General features: G+C 43.2%; 1 protein-coding gene across 2 annotated transcripts in view; it reads left to right on the top strand.

The window, feature by feature from the left end:
- The window catches only part of STUM (stum, mechanosensory transduction mediator homolog), a 46758-nt gene that overhangs the window by 6661 nt on the left and 13730 nt on the right, over positions 1-26367 (top strand). The gene's annotated exons all lie outside the window — the stretch shown is intronic.

Genomic DNA, 26367 nt, shown 5'->3' with positions numbered 1-26367 from the left:
GGTTCAGTGAGAAGGCAAAAGAACTGAAACTTCTTGCAGCAAGGGAGAAAATGAGTGAAAGGATTTGAAGATTAAAGTAACTTGGATGAAGAGAGTGCTTTTGATAGGTGAATTTTTCCTAGTCTGGATAGCAGGAAGGAAGAGAATTTTCTCCTGCTCTGAAACAGTGGGTGTTGGAGAGATTTACAGAGCCTGATAAAGCACCATTGCCTGCAGCAGCTCACTGCCATTTAATCTCTCCACCGTGAAAAGAACTTTGAGAGCTTCTGAACTGTTCAGGATCACAAAGCAGGAAGCAGAAACCAGGTTCTTCAGGCTCTTTCCTACCCATGAAACTGCATGAAGGAGCCTGAACATAAATGTATCTGCAGTGTCTGGCACAAAAGTGAATTTTAGAACCTGTCCCTAGTTTTGAATTGTCTGGAGAAACAAGTGATTGGATGGTAAAGGGATTCTAAGAGTGTCCTAAGGTTTGTAATGAGATAAAGTCAGTCTGACATATGACATCCTTTCTCCTGTCTTAGGACTTGTCTTCATTGCAGAAATTCAAAGTGACACAGTGGCAGTCCCAGACAAACTTGGTTGTGGCACTGTGCAAAGATGCTGCTAAGACAGCTGTGCAAAGACAAAACAGAATAGATTATGTCATTTGGAATGAAATAATTATCATTAATAATTGTTATTAATGTTATTAATAACAATTATCACCTTGTCCAGCTGCCTGCCCAGGTCAGGGCTGATTAACATCAATATTAATAGTAATATTACCATTAATATTAATATCATTAAGGCCATTTGTCCAAATGGCTTTTAAACACTGACAGGCTTAGGGCCCAGCCTCACACCAAAAACAAAAGTTCCCATCATTGACCTTACTTTAGAAACTGCAAGAAGGTGAAACCTGAGTTTCCCTGGTTCTGCTAAAGATAAGGAGTTTTTTTCATTAGGGGAAGCAGTTAATCCCTGTTCCCCTTCCCAGGGTTTTTGAGCATTTATGTTATCTAGTGAAGACCAAAGTGAAGATACTATAAGAACTTGAGGAAAAAAAAAATCACATGCCATTCTATCTAGCTACATTTCATTTGTTGATTTCTGATATTATAAACTTAGGTTTCATTCTGTGGAGAGTCATGGAAAAAATAAATGGAACTCAAATATTTGATTTAAAAAACTCATTTCCACAGTTTGTTCTCTCTCCATCTCACCACTTAGAAGCTGCTCTCAACCCTCTTTCCTCCAGCAATGCAGACCTTGTAACAAAGGCAGTGTTTCCATTCCAAAGGAGTTACAGACCAAACAATTTCTCTCTAACAACTTGACAGCTCCTCAAAAGGCCCAGCAATGCGACCCTGACTCACACAATATTTGGTGTTTCCTTAAAACATATTCCCCTGAGGCTCTTGATTAGATGAGAATCTTTGCTTTCAGGAAAATAAAAGAATGTAACTCTTGTGGCTGTGGAGCAGGATTTGGAGATAATGATCCTGTCTCAAAAGGAAAAAAAAAAGGAGATTGTGGGAAGAAAAATGAATTGCCTTTTTTTTTTTTTTTTTTTTTTTTTTTTTCCAATTCTCAGTTTTGGAGAATCTGAGTCATGATTTTTCAGCACTGGAAAATGGCAATATCACTGAGCTTTTAAATTTTAAACAGAGGATACATTAGTAACCAATTTACAGTTCCGCCCTATTAGACAAAACCATGGACATCCATGTCTTTGAGCACTGCATCGTGAAATATAAATCCTTCAATATAAATTAGGTAGCTGATGAAAACTGATGGGCAATACACCAACTCAAATTAAAAATCCCAGTATAAACACACCCAAAGGATAGGCCTGGAGTGGATCATGGTCAAATCTTGTTAGAGGAAATGATGACTACAATCAATAGAGGAACTCTTGGAAGCATAATCACATTCTCTGCAGGGGTTCATCCTGTACTACATTTCCAACTTCAGAAATAATGCTTATAATATATATTATAATGCTTATATTATAATATCATGCTTGTACAAGGAATTGTGCAGGGGACCAAGGGCATCTTTGGGAATGTGAATTTAAACATGACAGATCATTAGATCATTATCCAGCCTTTCACCAGGTTGCTGTTTGTCTGGCCTGAACTCCCAGCTAGCCACAAGCATTGGTGAATATCTACACAAAACTTAAAAATGCTTTGAAAATGGGGGTAATAATTTTGTTTCATTTGTTAAAACACAAACAAGTTTGTAAAGAATGCAAAAGGGCTAAATGGTTGAATCAATCTCATTATTGTGTTGGGGAGAAAAAATTCAATTGGACCAAATAAGAATGCTGCTTTAAAAAAGTGTTTGTACATTTTTACTAAGTGTTAGTGTTAATAAGCCTTTGAAGAACTGAGATTCATTGTAGACTAAGAAATAGATTATAATGAGCCACAAGTTCATTATGTTAAAAAATCCAGTAATTTCACAAAGTATGAATCATGATTTTTTGGTGAAAATATTTACCTGAAATAAGCTAAATGATCACATTAATAGGGCACTGTCCATCAAAAACAGCTTTGCTAGTTTAAGTTTAAAATTTGTATTTATTTGCATGCATATCTATTACATATGCCACCATGGTGAAATGAGATCATGGCATTAAAGAAAAGTCTCCTGCAGGCAGAAACCCATTTGTTGCATCTCTTTAAGAGCATTCATGAAAGAATGGATTTCAGACTTCATAAATTGGTTTTGTTAATCTGCTATTTTTAAAATACTTGCAAGACCTCTTCTGTTGCCATGACAATTTGATTTCCATAAACATGATATTTTGGATGTGACTGTCCAACAGTGTGTTTGCTGTGCTGTGTGGGGAAAGGAGATGGCACCACAGGAATTACAATGCAGAGAGGCCCACAGAGTCAGACCTCTCATTGAGAGTGGTCAGGACAAGTTCATTATAGTAAGAAAACATATCAAGTCATTAAAAAATATCAATTTATCATGTTGAAATATCAAGGATCAAGTTATATGTATTTATGTTCCCTGTAAATTAGATTTTTTTTCATATCTTCCTGTGAACACTGTTTTGTAGTGGGGAAACTTCAAGTTTCCACTGGAAATTGGTTCCAAGAACGTGAAGAGTAAATTCTGGCTAAAAGTATGGCTGGACCTTTGTGGATCTACACACACAAAGCAGCTGTAAGGACACACAGCTCTCATTGCCCTGCAGCACTCTCTGGAATTGCTGTCTGAGTGGAAGGGGTTCCCAAAGGATTTAGGATGGTGAGAAGGGAGTGGTCATCATCTGAGACATTTGTGAGGTGTAACCAGAGGAAAATCCTCCCTGGCTGAGGGATCAGCATGATTTGCCCATGTTCTCCTTCTGTCTTTTTGGAATTATTGCAACAAATCAGACCCCTTTCAAAACTCATTTGCAGCAGATGAGTTACTCAGTAATCCACTGAAAAACCTGGAATGTTTTTCCCAGTGTAGTTAGCCAATTTGATGAGTGTGGATTCTCTGGATTGGGCCATTAAATTACCTCTCTTGATTTGTTTAATTGCCAAAGCTTTGCCAAATCTTCCTGTCTGGAGTGCAAATCTGATAATGCCTTTTCTGCTGCATGTCTTTCTGCTTTGGCTCTGCATCCAACAAACTGATCAATGCCAGGGAAGGTTTAGCAAGTTTTTTTACAGAACAAGAACTAAACTTTTTTAAAAACAATATTTTAGACTCAGCATCACGGGATTTTTTTTTCCCCTCTCCTACTGAAATTTCATTGTGGCTGCAGGGAGCATGGTTTTACATGAAACAAGCTGGTTTCTTGTCTCGTGTAAAAGAGCAAAAAGAGCACAGGGACCACAATCATAGTCAGATGAGAGTGTAAAAACCATCTCTTGTTTTCTCTTTTACAAGTCAGAATGTAATTTTATACACTGGCTTGCATCTGAGTACTCATTTCACTCAGTCCCCCACACATCCCACAGAAACAATGTGGAAGTGGAATGTCCTGCCCCCCTTTGGAGCTGACTCCCTCAGGTGATCTAGCTTGGTTCTTGTTTTTTTGGTCAGAAGGAAAATGTGGGGAGCAGATTTGAGTGCCTGGAGAGCCGACCCCTTCCATGGCACATCCCACAGAGCATCCCTGTGCCTTTCCACCCCCACTGCAGAGCTGGGGACAGCTGCACACACACAGGGCAGAGCTTGAATCAAGCCAAAGGTGGGGAGAGCAGCATGGGGGCAACTCTGGGCTCAGCCGGTCTGTGGCACCAGCCCATCCTGACCCAAATAACACAACAATGAGCGAGGGCTCATTGCCAAGCCTCAGCATTTCCATTCTGGATGGGAAATTCAAGGCAGTGCAGTTAAAAGTGGGATCTGTCTCCTTGTGCTGTGTGCAGCTGACACTTAGAAGAAGCCTGTGGTGGAGCTGGGGATGGATTTTAGACTGAGCATATGTTCCTGGGAACCACTCTTGCTCGGTAATTACACAGGGAGCCCTTCTTCTCCCGAGGCTATGGTGATTAAATAGTAATAACCCACCCTTAGTTGTACTGACACAAAGAATAAAAGATTTCTGTTCTGTCTATTAACTAAAACATGGTGGTTTTTCTACAATACATGTGTGTCTGTGTTCTGGTCTCGTATGAGTGCTTTCAGTCCCCCAGGTGTTCTTTCAGTGCTCGTTTATTCATTTGGTGCCAAGGCAGAGCTGCACAGAGAGGGTGTCCCCTCCCCAGGTGCTCTGTGGATTCCAGGTCACACTGCTTGGAACACCAGCCCACCACATGAACCAGGGCAGAACAGGTACAAAATGTTCCCACTGCAAGCTCAACTCCTTTCTCAGAGCTGAGAACCCACAACTTACAGAGCAACGTGGTGCTGCGCCTTAGAACTATTTTGTCTCACCCCTGCTCACCTCTTTGGCTCTAGTAACATTGAGCTAGAGGTTGCTCCTGTGAACAAGTATTATTTACTGTAAAGAAGCATTGCAGAGCTGAGCTCTTTGCCCTTTCAGCCTGGGAAGACTCTTCCCAAGTTGCAGTACCCAGCTGGACACTCATTAAGAATTGCATTTCCCAAATTAGCCAGCAGCCATAGCCAAAAATCTGGTTTATGCTGCATCATAAAATTTAATCTGCTTTCTCCCTTACAAATGTGGGTTTGTTTTAAATATTTATGACAATCCATCACACACTAGTAAATGTTCTTCAGTACATTTTGTAAAAGGAATGATATCTAAACGACAAAATAGCTTACTCCAGTGACTGTGATTTAAGTCTTTCCTGAGAAGTTCACTATTTACTGGTGTGAGAAGTGCCAAGCAGCTAATCAAGCAGTGTTTTCACAAAATCATAGCATCATTTAGGCTGAAAAAGACCTTTAAGATCATTGAGTCCAATCATTAACCCATCACAGCCACCCCTAAACAACATCCCCAAGTGCCACACAGGGATTATTTCAGTAGCATCATTATTTCAGCATCATTATTTCAGGAGCACTGTGAGGTGCAGAATACACTCAAGCCCTATAATGGACCAGAAGGGAATGATATGATATGATATGATTATGATATGATATGTAAGAAAAGTGTATTTCATACACTTAATACTATCTGTAATCTGAGTGGAGAGTTCAGGGGAAATATCCAGATTGTCCAGGAAGGCAGTGGCAAAACTGCTGAGAGAATTTACACAGATTTCTTGCAATTCAGCACCTCAAATAGTGCAGCTACACTTTAGTTCCATTAATCTCTTCCAGGAAAACTGTTATTAATGAACTACTTCCATCACTCTTGGACTTGGTGTGTTCATTGAGAGGAGGGGTGTCTGTGCTGAATGAAAACAGTGAATAGGCAGGGTGGACAAAGCAGTTTTTAGTTTGGATGTGCTGGTTACTCCCTCCCATGTTTCTATGTTCTGCTTTATGCCTGTGAGAGCCACAAACTCTCCTGCACACACATGAGGGGCTTCAGCATGTTTTAGTCAGTATATGGCAAAAGAAAACCCACACCAAAATCCAAAGCCAGGCAAGCACAGATGAGCACAAGTGCTCTTGCAAGAGCACTGATTTATACTGTGCTTTGTAGTTTAGTATTAACCAATATTTGCAGTAAGGAGGCTCTGTATTCCTTCCACGATTGTGCACAAAATGAGGCCTTACTTTAAATGATACTATTTTAAAATATATTATTTATGCAGCTATGTAGGTGACCATGGGACTGTAGAGACAATGGAAAAAGAAAAGGTCCTCTCCCAGAAGACTGTGTGATAGGAATGTAACCTCAAGAGTCAGATCCAAGTTAAAAGAAGTCCTAATAAAAACACACAATACAGTGTAATGAAAAGGAAAACATTTTCTTGAGTTGTATGTTTAAAGACAGAGTTTTAAAGGCACAGTTGGGACTTGTTTCTTAGCAACAGGGCTCATCTGAGCCTTGCAAACACTGTCATGTTGGAAAAAGATACCCTCCAGAAGAAAAGCAAAATGAAAAGAGCTAGAAACATCAAATTTAGATGCCTTCCTGCTGTTGCAAGAGCATTTCATCAGCATTGCAAAGCCTTCAGGCAACAACAAGGTCAATTTGATAAACTGTAATGATCAGAACAAAGAATTCCTCTTTACTTCTCCTCATCAACAGGGATGAGCAGTAAAAATATTATTTAAAAATAGGTGTATGGGTATTACCATAAAGCAGAGTTTAGGTTCTGCCATCCTCCTGTAGCCATAGTAACAGGGCTGTTTTCTGCACTGAGGGCACAGGAGTCCTGCAGAACAAACTCCTGGCCCTGGTGTGCCTCGCTCTGTCAGCACCAGGAGTTTCAGAGGAAGATCTGTAGTGCACAGAGTAAAATCCTACTGGCCTGGAGGAAGAGCTCCTCCTAAAGGAGCTGATTAGCTGGCTGATACACCAGAGCAGGAGAATTTTTATTAGTAAAATTTAATCCAAACAGATTAATGGCAAAGGTACTTATTGGGCATATGAGATGGGGTTCATGTAGCCTGTGCACCTGAGTTGGTTGCCTTGATGAAGTGAGAGGAGGAATGAGGCACTATCAGCATGTGACTCATCTCTTTAACTAGGTTAAGTCAATTACACCCTCTGGGGGCCTCCATCTCTTTTTATTTATTTATTTATTTGCCTCCAGAGGGTAAGTGGCTCAGATCAAGACAGATATCAGAAGTTAGGTCAGATAAAAGCTACCCATTATCTGGTTTGCAAAATCAGGCATTTCCTTCAATAGATTCAGAACACTTCAGGCAATGCCCACACATCTTTCTGGATCTCATCTCGTCCTTACAAGAACTGAAGTAGTTCTGACCTCAGTGCTGTCTCCCAATGCATTCACACCTGCTGTGTCTCATGGAATTGCTGCATTCTTGAAACTCAGACCTCCTCTCTTTCTTATGAGTGCTCAACACAAAACCCTGTAATTTCTCTGATTTCCATCATGACAGAGTGCAACTCGTAGGTAGCTCTTTCCCAAAGTGTGCAATATTGACAGGGAGGGGGACACATCTGTGAGAACATCCCAGAGAGATGTGCATGGAGAATCCATGCTGGAACAGGAACTCCTGGCAGGAGTGGAGCTTGTGGAGAACTCCTGCTGGGGCAGATTTCCCCAAAAGTTTGTGCTAGGGCACAATTTCCCCCAGTTGTGGAACAACTGGCTGAACCAGAGCAGGGGGAAAGCATCAAAAGGAAAGAGTGGCAGAGGGGAACTTCATGAACTGACCACAAATCCTCTGTCACTCCCTCATCCATCCTGCACTGTCCAGAGTGGGGCTGAGGAAGAGAAATAAGGAATGAAAGAGTGAAGTGAAAGGTGAGGAAAAACTCTACCTGGGAGTGGAGACAAAATTAAGGGGCAAGGGGCATGTTTTGTTTCTCATTATCCAAACTTATTTTAATTGGCAACAAATTGGTTTTCCCCAAGTGCAGTCTGTTTCACCTTTGACAATAATTGGTGAGTGACCCTGCTGTCCTTTATCTTGACCCACAAACTTTTTTAGTCTTATTTTTCCCCTCTGCCCTTTGGAATGGAAGGGGAGTGAGAGGCTGGGTGGGTGTGTGGCAGCGAGCCATGGGCAGCCACCACAGCACATCACCAATTCCTGTCCTGCTCTGTCACCATCACATTTTCTGAAAAAATCCCTTCACCGGGATTCTTCTCCTGGGAAGCTGAGAAGCCTCAGAGAAAAGGAAAACAATAATTATCTGATTTGCTTCTCCTGGGTTTTGCTGCTTTGGAATGTGTTTGGAGATTGTTTACCCACAGGTGATTGTTTCATTGGTTTCTGCTGTGAATTGTTTTGGCTCTTTGGCCAGTTGGGGCCAAGCTGTGTCAGACTCTGGAGAGAGTAATGAGTTTTCATTATTACCTTTTAGCCTTCTGTAAGTACCCTTTCTGTATTCTTTAGTACTGCTTTAGTATAGCATTCTTTAATATAATATAGATCATAAAATAATAAATTAGCCTTCTAAGAACATGGAGTCAGATTCATCATTCTTTCCTTCCAATGATGGAGGTCTCATAAAATACCACACTGCTCTCCTTGGCATCCCTCCTCAGCCCAGCCTGCAAATCCTGAGGGCTTTGCTGGCCCTGGAACACCTTGAGCACGTGTTCTTTCAGCTCTGCTCATGGCGATGTTTAGATCCCTTCCTTGGGGGATGTGCTGGGTGCTCACAATGTTCCTTTCCTTCATGCATTATCTAAGGGATGGAAAACAAGAGGGGTCCTTGCTTGCTCTGTATCAGCATCACTGAGAGCTGCTCAGTTTACCAGTGGGGCTGACAGGTGATCCCAGGGGACTCTTGAGAATTGGCTACTGCCTCTCCTCACTTCACCCCAGCCAGCCAGGATGGTGCCTGGCTCTAATCCCAGTGTGGGATGACTGATGTAGAAACATTTCCCTTCTCGCTCTTCTGACTCCTGGGACACTGACCCATCCATTGATTGTGGCAATTCTACCAACAGTGCTTGTCCCTTGATCTTGGCTGGAGATGACAGCACCTCACATCAAGAAAAAGCAGAGAAAACCATCCAAAAACTCAGTGCAAAGCCATGGTTAAAGCCAAGTTTAATTTAGGACAGCTCTGGAAAGACTTTGCACAAAACCTGCTGTGACACAGAGAAGTGTTCCCTTCTGTTGACTCTAATACAATTTATTGCCTATCCTAAGAAGAGATTAATTGCCTGGCCACTGTTTCTCTTCAGCCTATGAAGTTCTGATAAAGCTGCACAGCATAAACACTTGACAGAACACTATTGGATCAGTTCTGATCTCCTCAAGTCATAAAAATCCTCATGAGATGTCATTAGAATTGCTAAAGCAGGAAGAAGTATCACAGCATGGGAAAGACATTTCAGATGAACATTCCTTAATATCCTATAATGCTTATTTTGTGGTCCATACTTGTAATTTTAATCTATATATTTCATTATAGCCAAAACCCATGGAGGGCAGCAAGGCTTAAATAGGAAAGCCAGAATTTGCTTGAGCAACCTGATGGCTCCTTCACTATGGCCTGAGGCATGGTTTAGCCTGGAATTCCTTGATTTCAGTAGGAATTTGGTGCCAAAGTGTTTTCAAAGGTCCATGATCTAGTTTCTCTGCCTTCCTTCTATCATTCTACAACAGAAGGAAGAGAATACTGCCGTGTGCCGACATACACTGGGGTATCATTATAACTTATGAGATGCCAAAATAAAGGGAACTAGGTGAAGTGCTGCTCTTGGTCAGTATGGACATTATGAGAGAAGAGACAGTATGTTTAAAACAGAATAAGTAGAAAAATAGATGCAGTTACTTGCATATGTTAAAAAACATTTTTGAAGGATTATAAATAGTTTAGGGCCAGACGTTTGAGAAGGGTAAGAATTATGTTTGTGCTCTCTCCCTGCTGAGCAGTTTGGCTCAGCTGTTAATTTCCACTAACAGGAAAATAAAAACCACTTTTCTGATAGACTTGTATTGCCTTAATGCCAGATCCAGAAATGGGATATTTCCCATGGATCCCATGGATGGTGCACACTGTGCCTGCCTTGTATGATTTGTCACTTGTCTGGGAATGATGAGGCTGAACTTCCCCACAGATCCACACAGGTTCTGCCTTGTGCAGCCAGCCAACATGTCAGCAAGTGCACCTGCCCCTTCTCCAGGTACTCCTTTCTTCCTCAAGGTAGTCTAAAATTCAGGGAATTATCGTAAATGCAGGGCCACAGATGAAGGAATGATGAGGAGGACTCCATCTTGTCAGAAGGCTAATTTATTACTTTATAATACTATATTATATTAAGGAATACTATACTAAAATGATACTAAAGAATACAGAAAACATACTTACTGAATGCTAAAATGATAATAATGAAAACTCGTGACTCTCTCCAGAGTCCCAACACAGCTTGGCCCCAGCTGGCCAAAGAGTGAAAACAACTCACAGCAGAATCCAATGAAACAATCACCTGTGGGTAAACAATCTCCAAACACATTCCAAAGCAGCAAAACCCAGGAGAATCAAATCAGATAAGAATTGTTTTCCTTTTTCTCTGAGGCTTCTCAGCTTCCCAGGAGAAAAATCCTTGGCAAGGGGATTTTTTCAGAGAATGTGAATGCCACAGGGAATTTCCCACCCCACCAGTGGTACTTGCACCTCTGTATTGTCCTTTTCTTTGATCTTTCTTCTGTATTTTTACCAATATTAGCTCAAAGAGTACCAAGGGGAATTAATCACAATTTTCACTCCATCCAGTCCTCTTCCCACCGCAAAGGTGAATTTCTAAAAAGCCCTTTAGTTCTAAAAAGAACTAAAAAGTTCTAGTTTCTTGCAGGGGAGCACAGCAGGAGTTTCCAGGGGAGCACTGCAGCCTTGAGCTCCCTGTGGTATCATGAACAACACATTTAGGTTGGTCTGCTCCACCTACATCCCAGACCCACCCATGACCACAATTTTGTCCAGTCACAAGTGTCACAGACATCTTTTATGGAAAATCCTTTCCTTAGGATTTTTCCTCCTGAGAAGCTGAAAGGCCTCAGGAACAAAATGCAAACATTGATTATCTGCTGCTGTGGAATGCAACAGGTGCATCTGTGATTAGTCCATGTTGGATGTTTGTAATTAATGGACAATCACAGCCCAGCTGGCTCGGGCAGAGAGTCCAAGCCACAAACCTTTGTTATCATTCTTTCCTATTCTATTCTTAGCTGGCCTTCTGAGGAAACCTTTTCTTCTATTCTTTTAGTATAGTTTTAATGTAATATATATCATAAAATAATAAATCAAACCTTCTGAAGCATGGAGTCAGATCCTCATCTCTTCCCTGATCCTAAGACCCCTGTGAACACCATCACACACAAGCTGCTGTTCCAATGTATCTCCAAGAAAAGGAGTAAGATGCAGCTGCTCTGTGATGTGCTCCTAGTGCATCAGTGTCTTTGGATTTTTCATGGGACAGACACTTTTCTCTGAAAAATACTAATTGTAAAATTTAAGATAATTTTTCATGAGCACATCTGGTTAAACAAATGCTCCTTTGAATGACAATAACAGGCCTCTGCTATCAGATTGTTCTGTGTAGCACAGCTAAAAATACATGTTTATTTTTTTTTCATTGCAGACAATCACAATAAAAGATGGCAGAATATCTCTGATGTGTCAGATTGCTGCTTTTCTACAGGACTGTACTAGAAATCTCATTTTGTAAAATGTGAGAGAAGAAAAATGCTACACTTTTAATCACTAAAATTAAAAGAAAAATGAATTATTTTAGCTAGAAAGGTGGGGTAATTTGATGCTTAAGTGTAGGAAGTTATAATGACTGTAGAAATACACTTCAGACACCTGTAGGGATTAACAGAGAAGAGTAAGGAATCCCTAAATAGGAGGAGAACATCGAGGTGTGTAGCAGCATATCAGTGGTCTGTGCTTTCAGAGCACACAGGAGCCCAAGCTTTGAGGAGTGGTGTGGCAAGGAGCACTATGACTGAATTTTGGGCAGGAGAAAGTTTTGCTGCCTGATTTTTGGTGGTCAGAACTGCAGGTACCTACATGTGCAAGAAAAGCATATATAAATAAAAATAAAATGATACAGCAGTGGTTTAACTGATGCAGCCTTTCTAGATTCCTAATACAGATTGGGACATGGGTTAACTACAGAAATAAATTGTTACAGAAGTTACCTTGTGTCACACAGGATCTAGCACAAATCCCTAATTCAAGGTAGGGCATTTGTGTTGCAGGATGTCTGTAAATGAAAACAGTGACAGGTTTTCACCAACTCTGAAAGCCAAGCTTTAGAGGGAAAAGCATTTGTTGTGGCATGTGAAAGGGAACTCTGGCTGGGGAGTAGGTGAATATAAGGACGGGAAAAAAATTAATTTTATGGGAGAGAGGGAAAAGAAATAGAAGCTGGAGCAACCTGTCTGCATGGGGAAAGGAGAAGGAGGAATTAAATACATAATTATCCTCCTATTCTACTTCCTTGCAAGCCAGATTGTTGGAAAGGTGGTTGGTGGTGTCATCAGTAAGAAACATCCACTGTGCAAAGAAATTGAGTTTGACTTTGCCATCTTCATTAAGAGGAGAGGATGTCCAAGCAGACTGTGGTGTTTGTGAGGGTACCCAGGACGAGGTGAGAGATGAGAATCTGACTCCAAGTTCTCAGAAGGCTGATTTATTATTTTATGATATTATATTATATTAAAGAATGCTATACTAAAACTATACTATAGAAAGAGAAAGGATACATCAGAAAGCTTCACAAGAACGAATAATAAAAATAAAACCCCATGACTGACTCAGAGAGTCCAACACTGCTGATGGTGATTGGTCATTGATTAAAAACAATTCACAGGGAACCAAACACTCACCTGTTGGTAAACAATGTCCAAGCCACATTCCAAAGCAGCAAATACAGGAGCAGCAATCAGATAATTATTGTTTTCATTCCTCTCTGAGGCTTGTCAGCTTCCCAGGAGAAAATCCTGGGCAAAGAGGATTTTTCAGAAAATATCATGGTGACAAGAGACCACAAGGAGTGGGCAGGATATGGGAGAAGTGTCCCAAAGAAATGCAGGAGTTGAGTCACTGGCAAAGCACTGGAGATGGCACACAAAGGCTTGTGTGCAGGTGAAGTTTAAAGGGGGCAGGAAATGGAGCAGAGAAAGGGGATTGCAGAGGCTGAGTCAGTGCCTCTGTGAAAGAGGAAGAGAAGGATGGCAGCAGAGAGTGAGATGCTGAGGACATGGCTGGAGACAGAAGGGAGGCAGAATGCAGATGCCAGAGAGCCCTGGTGCAGGCCAGAGCTAGGAACAGAAACATGGAGCACAGGTCCTGACATACCTCCACACTCTCTGCAGACCTCTGTTCCAGCAGAGAGGACAGAAACCTCATTTGTGAGAGAAGGGAAGTTTAGGAAATGTTGCAGCACTTCCAAGATAAAGCAAGGGAGGAAGGAAGTTGGTGAGGGGAGCTGGAGTGACAAGTGAAGCTGTATGACTGGCACAACTCTGCTGAGGCAGGAGACCTGCAAGAAACCTTTTTCTACAGTAGGGTAGAGTGCAGACCTCCCCTTAGCTTCAGCTGTGCAGTGCCATAAACTGAATTGATGTTGTGGTGTGAATGCTGACACAGTGAGTCCAGGTGGGGCAATGAGCTGGAACCACAGCTGCCATTAAAGCTGGAGAGTCCCAGGAGCTGGATAATGAATCTCACAGCTGTACAGCTGCTGGGCACAAGGCAAGCCCAAAGAACATGCCATGACCAGCAGGAGCCAGCTGGGGAGCAAGGAGAGCAACACCATCTGCTGAGCAGAGCCTGCTCCTCACACAGCTCAACAGACTGGCTAGAAAGTTAGGAGAGAACATGTATGCACACAGAATCCACTTTCCATAATTTCTAATTCTGCTTAAGGATGTATCCATGCTATCCATGTTTGAATTTATCAGCCTCACACCGAGCAGCAGGTGGACGCTGTTTGCCATGTCCTGTGACTATTATTTAAAAGTCCTGTCTTTCTGCAGTTTGCACTTCAGAACTGCTGCCAAGATCAGGTCAGGTCCTGGTGAGCCAAATTAATCCCTGGCGTAACTCTGGCAGTCAGTGGATTTGTGTCAGGGGTGAATCTAGGTCCAATACAGAAGTATTTTTTGGCAGAAGGAAAAGTAAAACAACAGAGGAATGAATAAAGCTTAGATGGATGGTCCCTCAGCTGTGCCTGGCCTTCTTGAAAGTGTTTTCTTTCTATGCCCACTCCTCTTTCCAAGGAAATGCATTCCTCTGGTTCAGAGGGCTGAACTGGGAGAGCCATGCAAGGTGCAAAAGGCAGTCCTTGGTGAGGGGGATGTTATGAAGGTTTTTGAGCTGCTGCAGGGAGCCACAGCACCCAATTCCCAAGAAAATATGGGAGGAGGAGCTTCGGGGATAGTCAGGAACTGCAGAAAGAGCTCTTTGGCCCAGGGAGAGTCTTGTGGGGTGCAAACACTGCTGTAGTGGTGTTCACAGGGGTCCCAGGGCAAGGGAAGAGATGAGAATCTTGACTCCATGTTTCAGAAGGCTGATTTAATATTTTATGATATATATTATATTAAAAGAAAATGATATATTAAAACTATACTAAAGAATAGAAAAAAGGATTTCATCAGAAGGCTTGAAAGGAATAGAAAAGAATGGAATGATAAAAAAATCTCGTGACTGACCAGAGTCCAAGGCAGCTGGGCTGTGAGTGGCCATTAATTACAAACAACCACATGAGACCAATCACAGATGCACCTGTTGCATTCCACAGCAGCAGATAATTATTGTTTACATTTTCTTCCTGAGGCCTCTCAGGAGAAAAGATCCTAACAAAAGGATTTTTCATAAAATATGTCTGTTACACACTGCTTTCTACTTGAAACCTGGCCCTGGCTGGCACTCAAGTGGCAAATGTGAATTCCCTTTCCTCAGCAGGACTGGTACTCCCCAAAAATCATCCTTGCTCAGAAAACACAATGGAAAATTGACCCTAGTGAATTCCAGTCAGCCAAACTGAGGGGATGTACAGAAGCAGAGAAATGGCATCTTTGCTCAGATTGAGAAGTCTTGCATTGCAATGTCAGTATCAGGTGCTGTGGTTGGTCTGCTGCCCCCAGCGTGACTTCTGGAAAGGACATTTAAAAGTCTTTTAACAGTGAGAGAAGTGCTTCCAGCAGTCCTGCACAGGAGTGTTGAACCATGATACCATTGTGCCCAACCTCATTGTAACCTGTTCCAGGTCAGAATTAAAAAAAAAAAAAAAAAAAAAAAAAAAAAAAAAAGAAGGAAAAAAGAAGAGGTGGGATGTAACCATGTTAATTTCGAGTTTCTCTGTATAACCCTTTTTCCTGGTACATCTCACTCCATATATAAATCTCCTCTAGCCTCCAGCAAATGAGATTCTTGAGTCATTGTACATAGAGGCATTACTTTTTGTATTTTACTCAAAATCATTCTGTGCTCTATTGTGATGTTGGGAGCTCAGTTCTTTGTGACATCTACAAAAAAATACACATTCATTTTTACCTAGTGCTGACCAGCAGCTAGTTGGAAAGTATTTGGTAGAGGAAACGTCAGTCCTTGGACAGAAATAGGTGTAAATCAAGTGCTATTTGCTGCAAACTGGGAACACAAGACCTCCAAGTGGTGGGAGGAGCAGGGAATTCAGATGAAAAGACCACATCTAAAAACCTCACAAGCACATTTACAGGGCTGTGCCTCTGCAGGCCTTGCTGGACACATCCAGATGGCCAAGAAGCATTAAGTGTTTGTGGATAACCTGGCATTTGAACACAAGTACTCATCTGTGTTTGTGACCTGCACAGCTCAGCTCTGGCATTTCCTTTAGCTTTGCTCTCAGACAGAAGAGGACTAGTCCCTGCAGAAATTATGATTTTATCCAAGTAAGTATTTCTTCTCAAGAAGGACAGCACTTCAGCAGAAAGCAGTATTTGCATCTCCCCCCAGAGGCTGCCTGAGCTGTTTGACAGGAGCATGCACAGCTTGAGGCTCACCTGTTTTGGTGTGATCAGCAACTCACAAGCAAGTTTTCTGATTGATTGCTCTGAGAGTAATTGCACTTGACATTTTAGAACCAGAGCAGCTTTTCAAAAATAAATTGAGAAATCAAGAAGGGGCCTGTGTTCAAGGGCTGTCAGACATGTGGTGGCAGAAGGACACAGCTCTGGGGAAAAGAAACCAGGGAGATCAGCCAAGCTTTGTGTGGAGTAAAGTTACTGAAATACCATGGAATAGCTGGGACTGGAAGAGGCTTCTGGGGGTCACTTAGTCCTTCCTCCAAGGGGGTTAAAGCAGAGCAGGTTGCTCAGGTCCTCCTCCCCAGCATCACAGGACACCTGCTGCTGCTGACAAATGCACCAGCCTCCATAACATCCACCTTTTCTCCATCCTAATCAGAAATCTTCCTTTTAGAAAACTGTTCTGTCTGGGCTGGATTCATTTGTCTTGGCTGGTGCTCATATCACAGAATCTGTGGAGTCAGGGGTCACTCCAGCTTGCACTGTTTATGGAGCCTGGGCTGGGATGATGTCAGGCACAAGGTACCACAGCTCACTTCCATCCTGCCAGAATAGATTTGCTTGTGTTGGCCTGCATGGGGCCTTTCCAAGGGGAGCCAAAATGGCTGGGGAAGACTCCAGAGCTCGTCCACAGGAGAATTACAGCACCCTCAGCAAGGAGGCTGGGGGTTGCTGCAGCTCTGCTCTGAGTGGATCCTTGTCCTCCACACCCCACACTGCTCTTCTGCAGATCCCATCAGTTTCAGTCAGGGGTGATCATTGCCATCATGCTGGTCAGGGATGGCAATGTGGGAAGTTCCAGTTAAAAGGGATGGAAAAGCTGCAGGTGTTGTTGAAAATGCTCCCTAATGGTTTTGCTGAATAGGATAAAACCTCTTGATATTCTCAGCCAAGTAAACAACCATGAAATGAGATTTTTGTTTGTAAAGTGTCGGAATCACCTGAAGGTACCAAAGCCAAACTTAGAGTGTAAAGTAACATCTCCTAAATATATTGGATGCTATGTACATCAGCAAAACAGCAATGGCTTTAGTAGGTGAAGTGCTTTACCTTTCATCTAAGAGTAGTGGTTTTATGAAAAGTGTCCTTCAAAAGCAAGACTTGGTCACTATTTGACTAATGGCAGCACTGAATAGAACAACAAGGATATAGCCCCATCAGGCTAGACAGTAAATTTCCTGACAGACTCTCTAAATTAACACCTGAATAATGTTACTTTGGCATTATAAGAATCAGATTATAGCATCAGAATTACTTAGCAAGCAGCTGTAAATCCAGGATGGAGTCCTGGTCCCACAAATCATATTCCAGATTCCTGGGTACAGCACCACACCACTTAGCTACAGAGTGCAATTCTCTTATGTCCTGTTTGTCCCTGCTTGAGACACTCTGGCTCATAAAATGTGTGCACTGAGTTTTCTGGATTAAGAAAAAAAGATGAAAGGATGTTTTTGTTATCTCCTGCACACTTATCACTGCAAATCTCTGAACATTTATGTCAGCTTTGTTTTACATTCCTCTAGTCCTTAAAAGATAGCTTGTACTTTGAGGTGATTTTGGAGGCTGATGCAATTTATTACACTGCCATTTCAGCTGCCTTGTTCAGTAGAATAACCTCTAATTGCTCTGCATCCCCATCTAAGTTTCTAATAAGATTAATTCTGTCTTGTGTCTTGCTAGTCCCTAATTAACATGATTTGTCTTCACAGCTAAGGGCTCCAGGGTATCACAGCAAGCTCAGAGCCACTGCTCAGTGAATCTTGCAAGTAGTTAATCCATCCTTCCACGAGCAGAGCAGATCCTCCTAGGGAGCCTCAAAGGGCTAAATCCATCTCAAGGCATTGATGAGAGAGACAGAGGAGGCAGAGCAGCTCAGAGCTCACCTGGAGCTGTGGCTGCAGGGCTGGGGGCAGAAAGCCTGCACTGCCCCTGGCCTGCTGCTGTCCCTCTGCTCCATGACAGCACCCTGGGATGGCTGCTGATGGCACCTGATGAACCTGAGGAGGGCAGGGAGAGGAGTGAGCCTTTGGTATGGCTTCACCCAGCAGCCTTAAACTCGTGTTTAAACCTGCCTGCCCTCCTCCTGCTCTGTGCCTGACAAGAAAGAGCTTCCCACGGCACAGACAATTAAGAATAAACCTCAGTTCATCACTGTATAATTGGCAAGAGCCTGTGTGGAAGCTCATAAGAATCCTGAGGCTTTTCCTCATTCTGCTTCTGCTGTTACACAGTGTGGTATTTGCTGGGTCCCCAGGACGAAGGAGGAGTTGAGAATCCATGTTCTTAGAAGGCTAATTTATTCTTTTATGGTATTATATTATATAATGCTATACTAAACTACACTAAAGACTAGAGAAAGAATACAGACAGAAGGTTGCAAAGAATGATCATGAAAACTCCTGACTGCTTCCAGAGTCCTGACACAGCTGACTGTGATTGGTCATTAAGTAAAATAATTCACATGAAACCAATCAAACAACCACCTGTGGGATAAACAATCTCCAGACCACATTCCAAAGCAGCAAAACATGGGAGAAGCAATCAGATAATTATTGTTTTCATTCCTCTCTGAGGCTTCTCAGCTTCCCAGGAGAAGAAATCCTGGCAAAGGGATTTTTCAGAAAATATGACAGCAACAACACAGATTTTACTTCCAGCATCCTTTAGAAACTGGAGGGATCAGAAAGCTTTTCTTACAGGAGGTTTCATGGCCTCTCTGAAATGAGGAGGGGCTCTCCCCAGACATTCTGCTGTTGAAGCTTCCAGGTTGGTCAAGTTTGGGTGAAAAGCCAGATTCAAATTATTTCTGTATCAACAGCACAAAACAGAGTGGCTTGAGGTTTGTTTCTGGATATACACCAGGGAAACAGAAAATTAATTTCTGTGAATAGGAACAGAGTCTTAAAGAGAGTCTTAAAAATAAGAGATGGCTTAATGGATGATTTCTGGCTCCTTGAGTCCTCTCCCATGTAAGTTCCAGGCTCCTGCAGTGGGTGGGTGCAGAGCAGCCTGGGACTATGAGAGCCATGGCAGAGTATCCACACCGCTGCTCCCAGCAGGAGAAGGGGACACAAGGTGGGATAAGTACCTGGTTTAATCATAGACCATATAAATACAGAAAGTTCTGCATGGCAGCAGACAGAGAAACCAGCAGCAAAGCTGATTCCATTTAAAAAAAAAGCATTTAAATTGCTTTTAAAGTTATAGAGCAGCAGGAATGAGTCCACTTGGGTCAGATGAGCTCTCAGCAAAGCTCCCTGTGCTATAAACAGCAGTCATGCCTTTTGTTCTCCTTTATGTTTGTTATAATTGGAAGCCAGTTGCATTATTTCTCTGAATGCTGGCACACTTAATAAGGATGTAAATTAATTAAAAATCTTCCCTCCATTCCATTAGTAAAGAAAAAAAAAGCAAGCACTGAGCAGGAGCAAGGCTGCAGTGCCTCAGCTGTTTTCACAACGTGAAACCAGTGGCAGCTCCTGCAGCCTCCCTGGCTCTTCATTCCCTGTCTGACATGCAGATGGGCTGTCATCCACTTCTGAGGGACTTTGATGAGCTTATCTATCTCCAGCAATTCATATTCCTTGGCTGTAGGTGGTAGGTATTACTCTTTACAGCTTTCCCATTCCCTATGCCTATTTCCTGTCCCTGTAGCAACACTCCCCCCACTTCTGGGACACCACATGTTCTCTGCAGTGGCTCACACTGTTGTAAAGCATGATGCAAAATGCCATTGGTGGTTCTGGGACCACATCATTTATCCAGAAGGAGGAAAAAAAAAATTAAAAAATCTGGGAATCAAGCAGGTGCAGCTTGCAAAGATAATTCAGCAAGTCCTGGCAGAATTCTTAGGTTTGCTCCACCACCGTGGATTATTTGGGGCCTTGCATTTGCTGTTCAGCAGAAATTCTCCAGTCTCAAATACTTCAAGCACACCCTTAATTTTATGCATCAAGTCAACAGAATTAAACCATAGGACTGGACTGGAAAACTTCACCCAAGGATTGTGGAATGTCTGGCAGTGGAACAAGCTGTGCTTCAATCTCACTATTTATGGGTGGTTGCTTTTAAGTGTTCAAAACATTGCAGTGCTGCAGAGTAAAAATAATTTGGATCAGTCCATGTATAATTAAAGCTTTAGTAAGTCACTTCACCTTCATACACCCCCACCATGTAATTTAAGATTTTGCTGTGTATTTTTAGCCTTGGAAGTCTGTGAAAGCTTGTTGCAGTCAAGTTTTGAAGTTTTAGTTTAAAAAACCCTGCGTTTTGGAAGAGTTAACTTTTCCTAGAGCATTAAATACGAGAAAAAAAGGAGAAAAAAATCTCATTTTTGATGCAAAGGCACTGCTGTCTTGCTTGCACGTGGGCTGCCTTCTGTCGAAGCTACACAAACACTGTCAAGTGTGCTCTGACCACATGACACAAAGCTCCTGATCACAAACAGATGCAGAGCTCAGTGCTGGAGCTACAGCCAGGTGCTGGGAAAGCTGGGATCAGCCATGGGCACACGGTGCTTTGGGATGTGCTGGTCATTTTCCACACGTGTAGGGAAAGCAGAGAGCTCATCCCATATGCAGCCTGCCTTCTGCAGGCTCAGGACTTGGAACAAACCCTGTGGAGACAAGGATTGCCAGCTCTCTCTTGTCACTGTATATTTTTGTCCACAGCAAGGCCAAAGGGAATGGAGGGAGCCAAAAATTCCCTCTGGATGTCCTTCGGATGTGGAAGGGGAAAATAAAAACAATGTGCTGGCAGAAGCTAAACAAAACATTTTTAATAGCAGGCCATGGAAGAAAAATTCATGAGCTGCTCTCCATGGCAACATCTAGGTTCTGTCACGTTTGCTGCCTCCACTCGCTGCGCCTTTCCTTACTCCTCTCCCACCCTTGGGCTCCTGCTGTCCCTGCCCACACAGCTGTCCAGGGGACCTGGCATTTGCACCAAGGTGTCACCATGTCACCTCCTGGCAGATCTCAATCTGTGGGATTCAGGTTGTTAATTCTAAGAGGGATCAAGTGTGGCATTCATAGTCTTCGAAAAAATCCCTTCGCCCAGGATTTTTCTTCTGGGAACCTGAGAAGCCTCAGAGAAAAGGAAAACAATTCTTATCTCATTTGCTTCTCCTGTGTTTTGCTCATGTGGAATGTGTTTGGAGATTGTTTATCCACAGGTGATTGTTTCATTGGATTCTGGTGTGAGTTGTTTTGACTCATTGGCCAATTGGGGCCAAGCTGTGTTGGGACACTGCAGAAAGAGTCACTAATTTTCATTATTATCTTTTTAGCATTCAGTAAGCATCTTTTCTGTATTCTTTAGTATAGTATTCCTTAATATAATACAGTACAATAAAGTAATAAATTAGCCTTCTGAGAACATGGAGTCAGATACATCATTCTCTCCCCTCGTTGGGGTTGCCTGCATTGACAATAGGCCTCCACTCCCAAAATGACTCTTTAGAGCTCTAACTGGAGTATAAAAACAAGTTCATGACACTGTGGGCCAAGGATGCCTTTACCAATAGATACTATATTCAATTCATACCAAGGCAAGGAGTGCAGTCCTTATAACCATTGCTGCACAGCTTCTTTGACTCACACCAGCAAGAGCCTGCACATCTCATGAATTTTCAGCACATCTGCCTCACAAACCTGCCAGCACTGTGTAATGACAGCTAATAATCATTTTACTTAAGAAAACTGAAAGGCGCGCAGCAGACGTGTCCCCACACAGAGCGCTCCCCTGACACAATACAGGCACAGCTCATCCCCACAAAGCACACACTCATTAATTACATCTCCCTGTGATGATCCAACAGCCCTGCTCCCACAGACACCTCCAGTTTTGTTCCCATCTTTGCCTGTACTTACCTCCAGCTGTGTGCTTCCTGCAGCTTTGCTCCTGAGTCGTGATGCATCCCTGGTTTTCCTCTCTGGGAGCAGGAAAGGAGGCACCAAAACACTGCCTTATTTACTCCCAGCACTACAGGGCAATGTCTTCAATGATTCTGAGGAAGGAATACTCCCACCTCCTCCCAGGCTTTTGTAGGGCTGGGATCATCATCATCATCATCAAATCACCATCATTATCTCCACCTGTGGCCCCTGATTGCAGTAATTTGGGTTTCTGCTGTTCCTCCACCTGTACCAGCTCATGAGATGTGATTTCCTTGCTTCAGAGATGTTTTCTTCTGGGAAGTCTCAGTGCCTGGCAGCCAGTGGGAAGCCCACTAAGCTGTCTGCATGCTCAAGTTACTTGCACTTCCACTGTGGCCATCAGTGTCCCATCTTCCTCTGGCTCCAACCAGGCTCCCATTTCTGATGTTCCTGAGAAGGTGCCATCACAGCTGGTGCTCCACATGAAATGTGCCAAGCTCTGTCTGACTAAAGCTCTTGCAGGAGTGCCCAGGATGGGCTTTCTTGTAAAAACAGCAGAGGAAAAACTTCTCTCCTGGAGCTTAAGGTACTCCATAACACATTCCCTTCTGCACTCAGGGATAACACAGAGGAGACTGCTCAGGACAGGCCATGGTCTTGATCTCATGCCTTTCTCCACCCTGGATGAGTGACTCAAACAACAGGAAACCAGGGGATCCCTTTCCAGGGTGTGAGACTTTGCTCTAAAAGAGAAAAGCCCCAACTATGCCTCTCATACTATTTTTCTGTAGGCTGTGAGGCCAGGAACCAGCAGGTGATGCTCTTGGGAAGGCTGTGGCTGCCAAGATACCAGCAGACATCAGAGAGGGGACTTTATCCTGCATGGCAATGGACCAGAGAGGAGAGAAAGGGCAAACCCCCTCCTTTGCCCCTTCACTGAATTGTGTTGTTCTGCATATAACACATCCCCTTTGTGTTCAATGGGTTAAACTGCTAGAAACAAGCACCAGGCTGGTGTAGTCTAAAAATACCCCAATTGTGCTGACAGGCAAAGCAAGCAGAGGCTCCCAGGGGCTCTTCTTCTATCCCAGCACCATGTGGGTGCCCCAGCTGGCTGACACTGCCCCAGGTGAGAGAGTTTGAAGAGCAGGATCGGTGTCACAGCCCCTCACAGCCTTGCTGCACATGGTGCCTGCACCCTCTGCCTCCCAGCTGCTCCAGAAAAGCAATGCCCAGCTCCCACCCAGCCCTCTGCCCCTGGTCCTTGCTGCCTTCAGGTGAACAGTTCAGCCAAGGGGCTGAACAAACAGACTCATCAAAACCAGACCAGGACATCTCCATCACCTCCCCTGTGTCCCCAAAGAGGCTCTATTAATTCACTATTTAGAACAACCCCAGATTTCATTGCACCATCACCTCCCCTGTGTCCCCAAAGAGGCTGTATCAATTAATGATTTAGAATAATCCCAGATCTCATTGCAGTTTGGGTGTTTTCCATTGGGAAGATAGAATAAATGCTTGCTATAATTGACTCATGTTATACTGGCACAACTGCATGGGTGTTCAGTTTATGTCTGCTTGTGGAGTTACTGGTTTGTGATTGCTGGCTGCACTCACAGCCTGAGACCTTTTTGGACTGCTGATTTATTTGGCCAACATCATCCCAGGAGCTGGCATTCCAGGTTTAGGATTTCCAGGCTGTAGGGATTCAAGTGTTTGAATGGTCAGGGAGGGAAATGGTTCAGTGCCCCAGCTCTGAGGCAGATACAGCTCGCTTGCCTTCCTCCTCCTCTTCTCCGCCTCTCCCTTTCCAGATGCAAATAATTCCATATCTGGCAGTGTGTAACCAGTAAGGAGAAAACATCTGCTTTGGCAAAAGCATGTAAGACTCTTACTCCTGCTTCACATTCTCAACCAGTAGAGGGAAAAAGCTTCCATCCTATGCATGCTAGCACAGCCAAAGTCTTGTGTTCAAAAATGCCAGCAAGCAAGATTGGCTCATCATAAGTAATAAAGAAAATGCACTGACACTGGAAGAATGAACTGGCTCCTGTGAGTAGGAAAGTGGCCTGAAGAGGAATCAGAAGTCAAGGTTCAGGAGATTTTAATCCCAGTTTCTGTATCTATTCCCAGCCCAGAGGAGAACACTTAAATGCTTTATTCCTTTCTGAATGGGACAAGACTTTAGCTTAGTCACTGTGGTATTTAGGGCATTAATTGGCTAATTCAGCACCTTGCTCTAAATATCTTAAAAGCTGCACTGGAAGGATTTGAAGCTGGAGTTTAAGAATTATTGCTCATTTTTGACCTTTCTTTGTAACACATCTTGGAAGAGTTAAAGGTTAGGCAAGAGGGGAAGATTTTCATTTTTAAAAGAGACAGGCATTTCCATTTGGCAAGATTTTGCATCCTGATGGGAAAACATAAACACCTAGCCTCTGATCTTGCCTCAATCCATATTTAATCTCAGAGAGTGCTGTGGTGTCATTTTGAAGACAACACTTGCAGGAAGCAAATATTCCAGGCTTCCTTCTGCTTTGATAAACTGTAAAGGAAAAAAAAAAGGTGGGTGAAGCAGGGCAGAGATGTCACATAATCCCACACAGGGGACAAAAGAGAATTGGAAGACAATGCCACAGAGCAAAAGACAGCGATGGGGAGACTCACACAACATCCTTTGGCATTATAATGACTTTCCCTTTCCTCTCTGCAGAGCCTTATGTTTTTGTGGATTTGGGGATGAAACCCTGCTGGAGGAAGCCCAGGGGTGGTTCTCATGCAGAAGAGGCACGAGAATCCCTTGTCCCTGTGCTGCAGGGCTGTGTTCCCCCTGCCCCAGCAGCATCCCTCACTCCCCCCCATGCCTGCTCCGTGCCCAGCTCTGGCAGGGGCCACAGGGAATGGGGTGAAATAAGAAATCAGATCCAGCCAGCAGCAGGAAGACAAGCAGGGTTTTAGGAGCTGGTGGAGTGCTAGGAAAACGCTGGAATTGAAGCTTGCAGAGGGCGGCAGGATTAAAAATAGGCTGTAGCCAGCCTTCCCCAGCATTTTGGCATCTCAGCTGCCTGTTATCCTTGTGACCCACTAAGGAAGAGGCAGCAAAGAAGGAGATTCTCTCTTCCACCTCCCCGGCAGTGCAGGACAAAATGGTATTTTGCTTCTAACCAGATGGTTCTGCTCTCTTGGTCTGATAAGATTTACTACAAGGGTGTAAACTGAGTGTTTTGTCCCTGTTTTCAGTCCAACCAAGGGCCTCCCACCTTCCCTGAGTTCAACAAGGCACTCATGTGCACTGAGTGCTCATTCATTCACATCTTTCAGGCTATTTGCAGGCTTCCATCCTTTAAGAGGTGAAAAAGGCAGTTTTTGTAGAAACCATCATTTTAATTCAAGATACTGATGAAAGAAGGCACTTTACAGAACTGTGTTGTCCAATACAATCAACATTGCACTTTGGTACTCAGCAATCCTGTATTTGTTTCAGAAAAACTCAAAGACAATTCATAATGCTAAGAGGTGTTGAAATCCATACTTAGAAAAGGTGCCTGAACCCCCTGGCCAACAGCTCATATTTTAGAGGAGCCAGGAACTGCTTCTTCTGCTCCTTACCCATAGTGTGTATTTCTTCGTGGTGGTTGCGGGACAGACACGGTTTCCCTGAGCTGTGAGTGTCAGCCAACCATGAGCACAACATAGCAGCTAAAAGTAAAAAATCTGCCTCGTCCAAGAGTATAAATTTAGGAAGAAGAATCTTTGTGAAAGGCTGCTGAAGTGTAGGTTTTTGGTTTTTTCTCCAGCTTTAATTTTCATGCATCAACAAGTTCCTTCATCTGAAACATTTTGGGAAGTTTGGAGTGTGGTTGCAAGATTTGTAAGTTGGTCTCAGGCAGAGCCAAGGGCTGCCACACCAGATCCCCTGGCTCTAGCACTTTAAGAAGTTTAACTACTTCTGCTTGGTTAAAACACGCCCTCAGGTAGCAGCCTGTGACTGGGTGTGCAAAAATTGTGCAAAAATGCCACTCCTTTTGTGTGTGTGTGTCTGTCTCTCTGTCTGTCTGCCAGAGCCAGCCTGAGCAGGGCAGGGGGTGAAGGGTTCCTGCTGCCCACATCTGTGACGGTGTTCACAGGGGTCTTAGGATGAGGGAAGAAATGGATCTGACTCCATGTTTCAGAAGGCTTGATTTATTATTTTATGATATACATTATATTAAAACTATACTAAAAGAATAGAATAAAGGATTTCATCAGAAGGCTAGCGAAGAATAGAAAAGCAAGAATGATAACAAAAGCTTGTGTCTCAGACAGAGAGTCCAAGCCAGCTGACTGTGATTGGCCATTCATTAGAAACAACTCTATGAGACTAATCACAGATCCACCTGTTGCATTCCACAGCAGTGGATAACCATTGTCTACATTTTGTTCCTGAGGCCTTTCAGCTTCTCAGAAGAAAAAATCCTAAGGAAAGGCT

The sequence above is a fragment of the Melospiza georgiana genome, chromosome 3, assembly GCF_028018845.1.
Source record: "Melospiza georgiana isolate bMelGeo1 chromosome 3, bMelGeo1.pri, whole genome shotgun sequence".
In the NCBI taxonomy this organism is placed as follows: Eukaryota; Metazoa; Chordata; class Aves; order Passeriformes; family Passerellidae; genus Melospiza; species Melospiza georgiana.
The sequence above is the reverse complement of the archived record's forward strand: the minus strand, read 5'-3'. Positions and strand labels throughout refer to the sequence as shown.